The sequence below is a fragment of the Vicia villosa genome, linkage group LG7, assembly GCF_029867415.1.
Source record: "Vicia villosa cultivar HV-30 ecotype Madison, WI linkage group LG7, Vvil1.0, whole genome shotgun sequence".
Taxonomy (NCBI): Eukaryota; Viridiplantae; Streptophyta; class Magnoliopsida; order Fabales; family Fabaceae; genus Vicia; species Vicia villosa.
In genome coordinates this window covers 104443861-104460080 of record NC_081186.1, presented here as the reverse complement: position 1 = coordinate 104460080, position 16220 = coordinate 104443861, and the positions used below count along the sequence as shown (strand labels likewise).

Below are 16220 nucleotides of genomic sequence, written 5' to 3'. Positions count from 1 at the left end.
ATATTTTTTAAAATAAAATATTTAAATTTACAAATTCATAAAATTTGATTTTTTTTACAAATTAATAAATTAAAAAATATTAAAGATAAACTCACCATTGGAGTGTATTATTTAAAATATAATAATTATTAAAATGAAATATTTTTTTATTTTATACTTTCATATTATGATTATTTATAATTTTAGAGATTATTAAAATAAAATTCACTTTTTATTTTTTGAATTAAAGTTAAAAGAATGAAGAGTTTTATTAAGAAATAACAATTTTAGTGAGTTTTTTATTTGAGAAATTTTGTGAGATTGACACATCATCATTTAGCTAGGGTTTTGTCTAAGGTTGTCATCATGACAACCTTACATTTATATTAAGTAGATTTTTAATGCAATTCTTTATTTAATTTAGAAAGTGGCATATTTGGCCACTAATAAGAATAAGAAGCCCATATCCCATGAAAGAGAGCAATGGAAATAAATGTTTCACTATAAAAAAAGTTTACTCTATTAAAATATTATGAAATTTATAAATATATAATCTGACGCTCAACACTCACAATACGCATCAAAATCACCGGGTATCGCTCAAGACGCAGCATCAATGTCCATTTCTGCAACACCGACGAGAGTTTAACCGTACTATTTATATCAGTGATTTTCCAACCGACACAAACAACACAGAGGTATTCAACTCGATACCCATTAGGATTATTAGCCCCAAATCTATTTCTACAATTTAGAAACTAATAGTTATCATTCCTAATCAAGATCTATGATGTCTATTTCAACAACAACAAAAATCCAGAGCATTTAAGCAAAAAGATCAAGAACAACAACAATGATGATTTGTAAAGAAAATATATAAACGATCCCAAGATCAACAAATATACATACAAGAGAGAGAAAATATACATACAAATTCCACCATTGGAATGAGTCACATGGAAGAAGAAGAAGAACAAATGGAAACTTCTCGTGTTGTCGGCACAATCGGAGACCACCCGCGTTCAATCGAAATGATGAACCCCCAAATAGTGTTGCTTGAACCTTTAAACTATAAAGAATGGACCAGAGCTCAACTTTGTCAAAGAAGAGATGATAAACCCCAACTAAAACAAAGATGTCTATAAACAGAAAAACAAAAATACGCAGAGCGCGCTTAGCGCGGTCCAGTGTGCGTAGCATGCCTTCACTAAAAACTTAAACCGCCCTAGAGCGCGTCACGCGGTAACTTCTGCCAAACCAAGCTCTTCAGCTCTCAGACCACGCTTAGTGCGCTACACGAGAAAAGCAAACTTTATTTCTTCAAAACGTGTTCGCAACCGTGTCTTCGACACTTTATTCCTCAAGGCTCCGATTACGCAAAAATACCGACAAAAATATACAAAAACTATCGAACAATATAAAAGTATATGAAAATATAACTATTCAAAAAGTATACGAATTTGCATACAAAAACGAGAAATTATTCAAACGGTGATGACAAAAAGTATCGATAAGTGCCAATATTTACATACACAAAATAACTACATTTTAGCACTTATCACTTCCCAAATAATCCGCACCACTGCACTCCAAATGACATGTAAAGCAAGACTACACTCTTTACCTGTTCCTTCCAAAGCAAAAAATTGATCACGATAATCTATGCAATGACCCTGAAAAACCGAGCAAAATCCCAACCAACCAGATATAACCTGCCAAACATTACTATAATGCTTGCATCGAACAGAAATGTGATCTCTATTCTTGATATGGAGACAATCATTACTACATGTCTGATTTTCAACTGATAATATATTACGCCTTATCAAATTATCCTTCGTCGGTAATCTATTACGATACAAATGACACAAAAAAGATTTATCTCAAGAGGCACCACTTTAGACCATCACACATGGGAATCACAATTCCTTTGAGTATTCGCCGAGTTTATGAATAAGTAGTAAACACTGCTAACATTATAACAACTTGAGGAATGAAGACGCCAACCCCAAGAGTCATCCTCTGCCTCTCACTCCATTATAGACTCCAACAAATGAATATGTTTCCCGACCAACTCTTCCTCCCACACAAACAACCTCCTCCGCAAACTCCAAGCATCATCTTCCACTCACCCTAATTCTCACATATCCGCTACCGACGCTTCCTTATACTCCAACAAATCATAAAGCCTATGAAATGTATCCATCAAAAGCCCTCCTTCCATCCACGGATCCCTCCAAAACAAGGAATTTCCCACCAATATTATTAAGCCACCACCTTGTATCACCCAATCCCACCTCTTGACAAATTCTATTCACACTCTGCCACCACACAGATCCCCTTGTTGCCCTTGTAATCAACCTACTCCGCCTCTCCCCATACCAGAACGCTAACACCCTATACCACAAACTTCCCATCTCCATAAACATCTGCCAACACCATTTTCCCACAAGAGCTTCATTAAACTCCCTTAATTTTCTCACTCCCAACCCACCATTTTCCTTACTCAAACGAACAATACTCCAATGTATCCACACTATCTTCCCTTTCTCCACCGCACCTCTCCACAAGAACGCACTAAATAAAGATTCAAGAGAATAAATAGTACCAGCAGGAGCTTTGAAGAAGAAGAGAAAATATATTGGAATAGGATCTAGAACAGACTTCAACAAAATCAAACGACCACCCAATGACAAATTTCAACATTTCCATCCAGATAACCTTTTTCTAATGACATCTGATCGCGACTTTACGTGTCTATAAATCTGATAACTGCAAGTGCACAGTCGCGTCGTGTAGTTTTAAAAGATATCGAATCCACAAGGACTATGAATCGATCTACCGTTATCTAAGGTTACTATGTAAAGCTAGGGGTACTAAAATTTCGATTGTTCCTAAGGGAAAGTGATTGTGAGAAAATAAAGAATAATAATAGAAGACAGGTATCAGTATGTATTTCGTTTAACTTAAGGTAATCCGAAGGTCCATTGGCTTTTGCATAATTAATTTAAAAATCTTTACTAATTCAATTGATTAAAAATCCTCGTCTCAAACTTTCGCTCTGTTGATTCAGATTACTATCCTAATCCTAATGTACGCTTTCGCCATCCCATTAGATTTTAGAAGAGCTTTTTGGAAACAACGTAATTAATAAAATGCCTATTTTATGAGGTTGTTATCTATTTAAATCTCCTAATCTCAAACTTTCGCTCTGTTGACTCGGAGCAAGCTAATATCCCTAACGTACGCTTTCGCCATCCCGCTTGGGTGTAAAAACAATTTTTGAAAATAAATAAGTTCCAATTAGTTTTAATACGCTTTCGCCATCCTTAAAACTAATGTCCTATGTCTACTATCTGGTTAAAGATCTCAAACTTTCGCTCTATTGATTTTAACCTTTGATCGTCTTAACCCCTCAAACTTTCGCTCTATTGGTTTTAAGACTTACTAATTAAATTAGACATACAAACCAAAAACAAGTGATATTTAATAAAACATAATTAAGCCAATTTATTTCGGATCCCTACGGTTAACTTACTCTACATACCGACACCTTTAGTAATTTAGCCAGACATATTAATACGGTTAAACATGCATAAATCGGTTCGGTTCATAATAATAAGCATATCAAATGGCATACAATATATCATGTAAATAAATATAAATAAGGCGGTAAATAAAAACCTGAATTAAATAAATCGTAATTGGATCTTCAAGTACTGAACTTCCACCACAGGTTGGCTGGATCGTTCTTCGGAATTTAAATGGCAGAAAATAAAAACAAGGAAATAAAACGATAAATCTAACGTAAGGCTAGATCTATAAAAAGTTCACAACAATTTCCAGTACGTCTCCCTTTGCTGATGTGGCATAGAGGACGTGGAGACGTGCGTCTCCACTTGCTGGGAAGGTTTGGGCCACGCGCCTTTGGTTCCATGGTGGGCTGGACTATCTCTTTTGGGCCTTTTGGGTCCTAATTGCACCCCTCTTTCACTTCAGCACTCCTTTTTCATCTTTTAGGCATAAATATTGGTCATTTAAGCTCTATTTTCTTTCTTTTTCGCAAATAGTCGTAATTAAAGTGTAAAACCTGAAACAAAGCAAATACTCGCGTAATATCATAATAAATTAACATAATAAACGGAAAATGCTATAAATATCTATGGATTTTAAGCTAAATATACGATATAAAATCGTGTTATCAAATTCCCCCAGACTTGAACCTTTGCTTGTCCTCAAGCAAAATAATAAGATAAAGATAAATGAAACACACTTCCTCCACGTCGCTCGGTCATACTCAGCTACATAGTGTTCTTATTTGAAAATAATGATAATGATCCTAGCAATAGACTTATAGTAGCGACACTAGACAACTCCCAGTATGCATACCAATCCGAATCATGCCATTATAGCTCGACCTTTGACTTGTCATCATGTTTTACCCTTTTCATTCGTGCACAATCACATTAAGCCCATTATCTCGACACGCACATAGCAAAGTAGTCGGTTAGTGACTATGATCCTTCTCATGGAGTTCTGGCACAATATGTGGTTTACTCCTTAGCGCTCATTTGAGGATTGTGGGGAATAGGACAATAGTCCTTCCTACCAAGTTCAGTACCAGATGACTTCTGAACCAATCAACAATGAGTTTTTAAATTCTTTGTATTTGAGAATTGCGACCGTTAGGTTAAATGATCTTGTGAGGACCACCTTACTTAGTAGGCACATTTCTTATTATGGTTAAGCACATAATTATTATTATGAGGATCATACACTTATATTCATCGACTCTCTGCGTAGTTGGTGTCTAAGACGGTGCCGACTGCTAGAATAAACTACTAAAGGTTACTTCAAAAATTAAAGTCGGTGGTTTTGGTATAAAGGGTATTCAAATCGGTTACGCATACTTGGGGGTTTTAAAGTGTAGGGACAATAAGGATATTAACTTGAATCAATTTCTATGCGTTTAGTGTTTGAGTAGCTTCGTATTTCACGAACGTGTGGGGTTTGTATTAATCGTTTAGGAGCAAAAAGTTTTGTTATGGCTCAAGAAAATGGAAGAAAGGGTAATAACTACGGAATTATACATATAAGACTTAAATTCCATAAATATTCTTTTATTGAATTAGAAAAAACATTACAAGGAAGGGAAATAAACTGAAGGGAAAATAAACTAAAGCAAGTAATGCGACTCCCCCAGACTTAGATGATGCAGTGTCCTCAATGCATGAGAACTACTCCTCAATATTGCGGTTGCGAGAACTGCTTGCGCCTCTTGTACGAACACGACGACGTCTATCAGTAGGAGAGCCATTTACACGGATGTTAAGATCATGCAATTGTGTAGCAATTTCAGTGTATTGGCCTTCGTTCCTAATAGCATAGTTACGGTGTTCCTGTTGCATATCTTGAATAAGCCTCAGTGTTTCATTTTGGTCTGTCTGCATAGCTTGAAAAAATTGGTCTTGTCGTTGAATTGCAGCATACATGGCATCAAGAGTGATAGGAGGAGGGTTGTTTTGAGGAGGTTGGTTGTCATCAGCTTGTCCTTGGTTGAGTTCTTCGTCATTTGCATCCACAGGTTCATTAGGGTGATCAGGTTGGTTATCTTGAGGATTGTCTTCGATAAGCCTCCAACGCTGAACATAACGGATGTTGATTCTTTCAGGGCACGGAAGGATGACATAAGGAATCATAACTTTGTTGACGACCAAGGTGTATCGGCCATCATGGCGGGGTGAAACCAAGTGGGAGTCACGGCAATAGGTGAGGTCAAGTGATTGAGCAGGCATCATGAGATGAGAGAGTGAAAGAAGATCATCACCAAGACCCAAAGCACAGGCCAAGGAAGTAATAATTCCGCCAAACAGAAAGGGGTTTGTAGCGGGGGCGTTTACACAGCCTTGGATGTGTTGGAGCATAAACGGTGCAGCATTGAAACGAAGATTGTTTAACGCACAGTAAAGGAAAAATAGTTCATGTTGATTTACCTTATGGTTGTTGGATCTCGCAAAAATAGTATGCCCCAAAACACGTTGAAAATAACGTATAGCGGGGTTTTGAATGTGAGAAGCATGTAGGGCCCTCCAACCAGTTTGAACTTCGCCAGTGAGGTTAAACCACAGGTCGAAGGCATGTTGTTCCCATGAACGACCATTGAGTTCTTGAAAGATAGTGCGGAGAGCATTTGGTGACGTATTAAAATTCAAGTACGTAGCCACAACTTCTTGATCCAAAGTATATTCACGGTTGAACATCATAAATTGGATGCTACCGGTTAAGTGTGGTTGATCAGAAGGAGTGTCGTAACTGAAAGAACTCAAGAATTCTAAGACGAGCGGCTCATAAGTAGGTACGATTTCGGTACAAAGATGGTATAATCCAGATTTAGTGAGCAAACGGGTAACACCATCAATGAGGCCTAGAGTTTCTAGACATTCGGTGTTCACAAATTTTGTGGGAACAACCGAACGTTCATAGAAAGCGAGGTATTTGGTTCTTTGAGCATCATTGTCGTCTTCTCGGAATATAACATTGTTAAGGTTAGGGGGTGGTCTCTCAGGACGCACACTACGGATGATTGAACGTGGAGGCATGATGAGTTTGAAAATGAAAAATAGAAATGATGGTAGAATGGTAGAAAAGAAATGGTATGAAGGTTGTGAAGAGTAAGAGTGGTGGTGGTGTGGTTTTATAGTGAGGTTTGAAAATGGTGTGGTTAATGTAGAATTAAAATGGATTAATGGTGGTGTTTGAAGTTTGAATAGAGTAGAGAAGTGGGAAATGAATAGAGTTTAAGAGGTGAATGATGGAGGATGAATGATGTTTATGGAGTTTAAATGGAATAAATAGGGGAAGAATGAGGAAGAATGAATTTTGAAATTCAAATTCAAAATTCAAGAGGGAATAAAGATGGTCTGCGTGGTCAAATGGTGCAGACTGCTGCCCTTGGGAGACGTGTGTCTCAGGCAGTCAGTGAGCTAGGAAGTAGAGCATGGAGACGTGCGTCTCCTGTCCCCTGAATAATTCCTGCTGGTCCCACACAGATGGAGACGTGCGTCTCCTGTTGTAGGCAAGTGGTTCACGCATGCAAGGGACCAGACAGTGCTGACAGATACCATAAATTGTCCATCAGTTCAGAACAGTGTCGAATTTTAATACTATTAACAGCAAAAAGTGATAACCAGGCAAATATATATAGCAGTCAATAGCAGTGTAATATAACACAGTAGCAGTGATCAAAAGAAATTTGCATTTAATATTAAACCAGTACTGAGTGTTAACAGAAACAGAAAGTAAAAGTGCAGAAAAATGAAAATCTAAGCTAGGAATAGAAATTGCTAAAACTATAAATAAAATCTAATAATCTAATACGGTAACATCTAGCCACGTCTATTGTTGTTCACATTAGAATAAATGTGTTTGAAAACTTCATCGAACTGAGCATTGACGGTGTCGATGAAATCGAAGAAATGCATTTGCAAAGTGTGAAGCTCGTTGCGCACATGTTGTACATCTTGTTGCAGTGCAGTGATTGCTTGCTCGTGCGTGTTCAGATTAGGCATCCTTTGATTTACTGATGCGGTGGACGTAGCGGGTTGTTGTGGCTCGAGCTCGACATCAGTCATGTCAACAGTGTAATCATCAGCAGAATCTTCAGAAGGAGTCTCAGGCTCGTACTCGGGTATAGGCTCGTCTTCTGATAAAGGTTCATACTCAGGAATGGGTTCATCCTCAGGTAAAGGTTCATACTCAGGAATGGGTTCATCCTCAGGTAAAGGTTCATACTCAGGAATCGGTTCATCTTCAGGTAAAGGTTCATAGTATCCAGGCGGTGTTTCAGGTTCAGATTCAGATACATGCATTTCCTCATCAAAATGTTCATAAGCTTGAGGAGTTTCAGGTGAGGGCTCTCTCTCAGGAATCTGACCATAGTAAAGCCAGTTGGCAGGGTTGTGCACACTCGTCCTAGGATTCGGTAAGGTGAAATGATACCAAACTTTGTTATCAATGAGCAATTCAAACCGATCAGGTCCAAGGTTACCGATGATACCTCGATTAAAGCAGAATTTGATGTCCATAGAGTTATGGGTACCATAAGGTGTCAGTCTAAACAAAGGTACTCTCATTCCTATGGCATTAGCAATCATAGTGACAAATCCGCCGATCCTAATGGGTGAAACTTCGTCTTGCGTGATGCGCTCGAAGTTTGTTAGCATGAATGCGATGGAATTGACCGGGCGATTCTGAGAGGAGCAGAACATGATGAATAACTCCTCTCTAGTAACTTCAGTGACATTATCAGGCTTTCCAAAAATGTAGTGAGCAAGGATCTTGTGAAAGTAGCGGAAAGCAGGGTTGTGGATATTCTCAGAGTGAAATTCATTCTCTTCAGGGTTATCGTTTCCAGTGATTTTCCCCCAAAATCTTTCCAGCTCCCAGTATGCAAGATTTTCTTCAGCTACTTTGGCGTATGCATCTGGTCCATGAGGTAGTTCTAACATTTTAGCAAAGTCTCCGATGCAAAAATTAAATTCCATTCCAAAGAGTCGAAAAAGGATGACTCCTTTCTTCAGTCCTTGTCCACTGTTTGGAAGATAGGTCAGCGAGTTCAAAAATTCCAAAGTGAGTTTCCGGTAGGTACTAAACTTGCGGAACAAGTGGTAACCGGTCCAACCGACTTGGTTTAGCAGGTGCAAAACGCTTTCTTGGATGCCAAGTCGTATCATAGTCGATTGGTCAGGGTAGCAAGTCAAGTCCATTTGTCTTTCAGCCAGCTTATTGAATCTTGCTTCTTGTCCTCTACCACGGAACACAACTTCCATATTATCAACTCCTTGCATCGTAGTTAGTAGTTAATTAAAAAACCAAGAATTTGAAAATATTAAGATAAGTTAGAACTAGGCTAGTGTTTATTTAAAATAAAATAAAAAATAAAATTAGGTAACAAGTTATAATAATAAATATAATTATAAAGGAAATATTTTCTCAAGTTAAGATAGTAGTTATAATTATAAAAATTATTATAAGATGTATGAAAAAATAAAAATGATTAAAATTAAGGTTAAAAATAGAATAGAATTTTTAAATAAAAATAAAAGATTAGAAAAAATAAAGTTTAATAAATTAAAATAGAAGAATAAATAAATGTGGGTTGTCTCCCACCAAGCGCTTTGTTTTATGTCGTAAGCTCGACGATTTTAAAATAGAAAACTATTTCGAATGAGCGGGCAGCTTGTCAAGTTTAAAAACTTCGATGTTTTCATCGTGTTCGAGATGATGGTAATACTTTAGACGTTGCCCATTTACGACAAAAGGCTTTACGGTTTCTCCTTTGATTTCTATCGCTCCACTCGGATATATGTTAGTTATTTCGAAAGGGTCAGACCATCTAGATCGTAACTTACCAGGAAATAATTTTAGTCTAGAATTAAATAAGAGTACTTTATCGCCTATGCTAAAATTTTTCCTAGATATACGCTTGTCGTGCCATTTTTTCGTTCGTTCTTTATAGATTTTGGCGTTTTCGTAAGCGTCTTGTCTAAGTTCTTCTAATTCGTTTATGTCAAGAAGTCGTTTCTCACCAGCGGCAGTGTAGTTTAGGTTTAAGTTCTTAATGGCCCAATAGGCTTTATGTTCTAACTCTACCGGTAGGTGGCATGATTTTCCATAAACGAGTTTGAAAGGGGTAGTTCCTATTGGAGTTTTGAAAGCTGTTCTATAAGCCCATAAAGCTTCGTTTAGCTTGGTTGACCAATCTTTCCTAGATATAGCAACAGTTTTCTCCAATATTTGTTTTGTTTCGCGGTTAGATACTTCTACTTGTCCGCTTGTTTGTGGATGGTATGGTGTAGCTATTCGATGATTTACTCCATATTTTCGAAGGAGTTTCTCAATTATTCTTGAAATGAAATGGGAACCACCATCGCTAATTACCAATCTTGGCACACCGAACCTAGGAAAGATGACGTTTTTAAAGAGTTTAGTGACTACTCGTGTATCGTTTGTAGGAGAGGCGATAGCCTCTATCCATTTTGAGACATAATCGACGGCTACGAGTATATATTGATTTCCAAACGACGATGGAAACGGACCCATAAAGTCTATCCCCCAGACGTCAAATATTTCTACTTCAAGAATGCCTTTTTGAGGCATTTCATCACGTCTCGAAATATTTCCGGTTCGTTGGCATCTATCACAGTTTATTACAGCAAAGTAAACGTCTTTCCACAGGTTAGGCCAGAAAAGTCCAGATTGTAGGATTTTGGCGCAGGTTCTAGATGTGCTATGGTGTCCTCCACACGGTGCAGAATGGCAGTGTGTAATTATACTTCCTATTTCTTCTTCGGGTACACAACGTCTAAATATTCCATCGGAGCCTCTTTTGAACAAGAGTGGGTTGTCCCAATAGTAATGTTTTAGGTCGTGGAAGAATTTCTTCTTCTGTTGATAACTTAAATCAGGAGGAAGCACACCAACAGCTAGGTAGTTTACGAAATCTGCATACCAAGGTGTGTTAGATCGGGCTAAAGCTATTTTAGCTAATATGTTGGTTTCAGCGTTTGGATGGTATGGTTCGAATTCATTTGCTTCTAATTGAGCGACGAGTCTTTCATAAGGGAAATCGTCGTCAATTGGTACTTCTTTGGGTTTTAGATTTTCCAATCGAGAGAGGTGATCTGCTACGACATTTTCAGTGCCCTTTTTATCTTTAATTTCCAGGTCGAACTCTTGTAGTAACAAGATCCATCTCAAAAGTCTTGGTTTGGCGTCCTTTTTAGTTAGGAGGTACCTAATGGCGGCATGGTCAGTGTATATGATTATTTTGGCTCCTACCAGGTAAGAACGGAACTTGTCTAATGCGAATATGACAGCTAATAGTTCTTTTTCTGTTGTGGCATAATTCATTTGAGCTTCGTCTAGGGTTCTACTCGCATAGTATATGACATGTAGTTTCTTATCTTTCCTTTGCCCTAGAACGGCTCCTACAGCATAATCACTCGCGTCGCACATGATTTCGAAAGGTTCATTCCAGTCGGGAGGTTGCATAATTGGCGCAGAGATTAATGCTCGTTTAAGCGTTTGAAATGCTTCAGTGCATTTATCGGTAAAGATGAATTCAGCGTCTTTCATTAATAGTTCGGTTAACGGTTTTGTAATTTTAGAGAAATCCTTAATGAAACGTCGGTAAAAACCAGCGTGTCCTAGAAAACTTCTTATTTCTCTAACGGTTTTGGGAGGTTGAAGGTTTTCGATAATTTCAATTTTGGCTTTATCAACTTCGATCCCTCTATCAGACACGATGTGTCCCAGTACAATTCCTTGTCGAACCATGAAATGGCATTTTTCCCAATTAAGGACTAGGTTTACGCTTACGCATCGTTTAAGTACCAGCTCAAGGTTCGCTAAACATGTTTCAAAACTTCCTCCACAGACAGAGAAGTCGTCCATAAAGACCTGTATTATTCCATCTAGGAAGTCGGCAAATATTGCCATCATGCATCTTTGGAAGGTCGCGGGTGCATTGCAAAGCCCAAAATGCATTCGTCTATAGGCGAATGTACCATAAGGACAGGTAAATGTGGTCTTCTCTTGGTCGTCAGGGTGGATAGGAATTTGGAAAAATCCGGAGTATCCATCCAGATAACAGAAATGTGAGTGTTTAGCTAGGCGTTCGAGCATTTGATCTATGAAAGGTAAAGGGAAATGGTCTTTTCGAGTAGCTTTGTTTAAATTCCTATAGTCAATGCACATTCTCCATCCAGTTTGGGTACGTTGTGCTACAGATTCGCCTTTAGCGTTAGTGATTACAGTAACTCCTCCTTTCTTTTGTACGACGTGAACAGGGCTAACCCATTTACTATCGGATATAGGATATATTATTCCGGCTTCTAGTAGTTTATGGATTTCCTTTTTAACCACATCACTCATAATAGGATTTATTCGCCTTAGATGTTCTCTAGATGTTTTACAGTCGTCTTCGAGCATAATGCGGTGCATACAGAGGGAAGGACTTATTCCTTTCAAATCTGATATGTTGTATCCTAGAGCGGTTGGGTATTTTCTTAAGACAGTAAGTAATTTTACAGTCTCGGTTTGTCCTAAGTTGGCGTTCACTATAACTGGTCGGTTTTGTTCTTCGTCAAGGAATTCGTATCTAAGATCGGTAGGCAGTGTTTTTAGTTCTATAGCAGGCTTCTTCGGTCCAGGTATAGGATCAGGAGTAAGTGCCAAGCATTCACTCAAGTGGTTATCTTGATATTCCCCTCGCCAGTTGTCATCTTCAAGGATTGGCGGCATAGGAATTTTTAGGATCTCGGTTTCCTTGTTTGGCTCGGATTGTATTTCATTAACACACTCGTCGATTATGTCAGCAGAGCAGCATGTGTCAATTATAGAAGGTGCTTTTAGTAATTGGGAAAGGATAAATTCTATTTTCTCTTCTCCTACTTCGAAAGTAAGCTTTCCTTGCTTTACGTCTATAATTGCACCAGCGGTTGCTAAGAATGGTCTTCCTAATATGATCGGGATGTTAGAATCTTCTTGGATATCCATAATGATGAAATCAGTTGGGATGTAGAATTGACCTACACGAACAGGGATATTCTCTAACATTCCTACAGGGTATTTTACTGAACGGTCTGCTAGTTGAAGAGACATTCTCGTTGCTTTAAGCTCACCTAGATTTAGTTTCTTACAGGTTGAAAGAGGCATCAAACTAACACTAGCTCCTAAATCGCACAAGGCCTTCTCTATAATGGTTTTACCTATTACGCAGGGTATAGAGAAACTACCAGGGTCTTTCAGTTTTGGAGGCATGTTGTTTTGGATGATAGCACTACATTCAGCGGTAAGCGTCACGGTTTCGTTATCCTCTAGTTTCTTTTTGTTCGATAAGATTTCTTTTAGGAATTTAGCGTACGAAGGCATTTTAGTTATGGCTTCTGTGAATGGTATGGTTATGTTTAATTGCTTCAGAAGTTCTACAAATCTTTTAAATTGCGCTTCGGTTTTTGATTTAGCTAATCTCTGAGGATAAGGAATTGGCGGCTTATAAGGTGGTGGTGGAACATAAGGTTTTTCCTTTTCAGATTCCACTTCGTTATCGGTCTCTTTAGTCTTAGCAGTTTGGTCATCGTTTGATGTCTTTTGGGTTTCCTTCGGCTCTTGTTGTGACATGGGTACGTTTTGAGTTCGAGGATCAACGGGTCCATCGTAATTCGTTCCACTTCGTAGTGTTATTGCGTTCGCATGTCCTTTAGGATTAGGTTGTGGTTGAGCAGGAAACGTGCCAGCAGGGGCAGCGGTAGGTGCTTGTTGTTGAGCTACTTGTGAGATTTGAGTTTCTAGCATTTTGTTATGCGTAGCTAAAGCATCTACTTTGTTCGATAGTTGTTTTAGTTGCTCGCTATTGTGAATATTTTGATTCAGGAAGTCTTTGTTGGTTTGTTGTTGGGAAGCTATAAAGTTTTCCATCATGATTTCTAGATTCGACTTCCTAGGAGTGTTTTGAGCAGCTACAGGCGCTTTTTGGTAGCCAGGTGGTACAGCAGGTGCTTGTCCAGGTGCGTACAACGCATTGTTGTTTTTATAGGAAAAGTTCGGATGGTTCTTCCATCCAGGGTTGTACGTGTTAGAATAAGGGTTTCCTTGAGCATAATTTACTTGATCAGATGGGGTTCCAGTCAAGAGTTGACATTCGGCAACTACATGTCTAGTCAATCCACAGATCTCGCAGTTAGGTATTACAGCAGCAGCGGTGGCTGATGGAGTGACGGTTAAGTTCTCGATCTTTTGAGTTAAAGCGTCTACTTTCGCGTTAACGCGGTCTATACCACTTATTTCGTACATTCCTCCTTTGGTTTGGGCTTTCTCTAGAGCGGCTCGTTCTCCACCCCATTGGTAATGGTTTTGTGCCATGTTCTCTATGAGGTTATATGCTTCATCATGTTGCTTGTCCATTAATGCTCCGCCAGCAGCGGCATCTATAGTCATTTTAGTGTTATATAAGAGACCACCATAAAAAGTATGGATGATCAGCCATGGTTCGAGTCCATGATGAGGGCATAGTCTAAGCATGTCCTTATAATGTTCCCAAGCTTCGAAGAGTGATTCATTATCTTTCTGGGTAAATCCGTTGATTTGACCTCTGAGCATAGCAGTTTTGCTAGCGGGAAATATCTCGCTAAGAATACTCTCTTCAATTCGTCCCATGTGGTTATGGAGTTCGAAGGCAGGGATTGAAGCCACGCTCTAGCTCTATCTCTCAAGGAGAAAGGAAAGAGACGTAATTGAATAGCTTTGGAACTAACTTTGTTAGCTTTGACAGTATCGGCATATTGCACGAACACAGATAAATGGAGGTTAGGGTCGTCAACAGGGCTTCCAGAGAATTGATTCTGTTGAACAGCTTGGACCAGTGAAGGTTTCAATTCGAAATTGTTCGCCTCAATCGCAGGTGGTGCGATACTTGAGTGCGGTTCAGCACGCGAAGGAGCGGCATATTCTCTAAGAGGACGAAGAGCAGCCATCTCTAACTTTGGGGTGAATTGATTCGTTTGATCAGTAAAAATCAATTCCTGATTAATCGGAATTGGGTCTACTTCGGGAAGATTGCGAGCTCGACGTTTGACGTTAATGAAACGTTCGATCTCGTTAATTCGTTGTATTAAATCTCCTCCTTGTGAACGAGTATTTGACATACAATCGTTCAGAAAGAAAGGGAAGAATTGTCCTAGTCTCTACGGTGTAACAGTGAGTTACGATATCGACTTAAATAGTCCCCGACAACGACGCCAAAAACTTGATCGCGACTTTACGTGTCTATAAATCTGATAACTGCAAGTGCACAGTCGCGTCGTGTAGTTTTAAAAGATATCGAATCCACAAGGACTATGAATCGATCTACCGTTATCTAAGGTTACTATGTAAAGCTAGGGGTACTAAAATTTCGATTGTTCCTAAGGGAAAGTGATTGTGAGAAAATAAAGAATAATAATAGAAGACAGGTATCAGTATGTATTTCGTTTAACTTAAGGTAATCCGAAGGTCCATTGGCTTTTGCATAATTAATTTAAAAATCTTTACTAATTCAATTGATTAAAAATCCTCGTCTCAAACTTTCGCTCTGTTGATTCAGATTACTATCCTAATCCTAATGTACGCTTTCGCCATCCCATTAGATTTTAGAAGAGCTTTTTGGAAACAACGTAATTAATAAAATGCCTATTTTATGAGGTTGTTACCTATTTAAATCTCCTAATCTCAAACTTTCGCTCTGTTGACTCGGAGCAAGCTAATATCCCTAACGTACGCTTTCGCCATCCCGCTTGGGTGTAAAAACAATTTTTGAAAATAAATAAGTTCCAATTAGTTTTAATACGCTTTCGCCATCCTTAAAACTAATGTCCTATGTCTACTATCTGGTTAAAGATCTCAAACTTTCGCTCTATTGATTTTAACCTTTGACCGTCTTAACCCCTCAAACTTTCGCTCTATTGGTTTTAAGACTTACTAATTAAATTAGACATACAAACAAAAAACAAGTGATATTTAATAAAACATAATTAAGCCAATTTATTTCGGATCCCTACGGTTAACTTACTCTACATACCGACACCTTTAGTAATTTAGCCAGACATATTAATACGGTTAAACATGCATAAATCGGTTCGGTTCATAATAATAAGCATATCAAATGGCATACAATATATCATGTAAATAAATATAAATAAGGCGGTAAATAAAAACCTGAATTAAATAAATCGTAATTGGATCTTCAAGTACTGAACTTCCACCACAGGTTGGCTGGATCGTTCTTCGGAATTTAAATGGCAGAAAATAAAAACAAGGAAATAAAACGATAAATCTAACGTAAGGCTAGATCTATAAAAAGTTCACAACAATTTCCAGTGTAGAAATCGTTGTGAGAAAATAAATGTTTGAATGAAAGCAGAATAAAGAAATACGGTTCGCGATACAATTTCGGCAGCACTTCGTTGGCAGGAAATCAGACTCTTTGGAAGTGAGATAGCAGGTCCTATTTATAGGAGAGGTTTTGCTGTGACGTTGCGTGAAAAGAGGAGACTTTGCAGATTGGGTGTGGAGACGTGCGTCTCCGATTCTTCAGGAAGACTGGGTGCAAGGCTTGAGACGTGCGTCTCAAGTGGAGAGAATCTAGGAACATGGAGACGTGCGTCTCCCTTTGCTGACGTGGCATAGAGGACGTGGAGACGTGC

General features: G+C 38.4%; 1 non-coding gene across 1 annotated transcript; it reads left to right on the top strand.

Annotated features, from left to right (window-relative positions):
• Positions 1-14032: 14032 nt before the first annotated feature.
• On the top strand, positions 14033-14139 carry LOC131621222 (small nucleolar RNA R71). The gene has a single exon (XR_009289547.1). It is a non-coding gene; the product is annotated as a small nucleolar RNA R71 (small nucleolar RNA).
• Positions 14140-16220: the final 2081 nt, after the last annotated feature.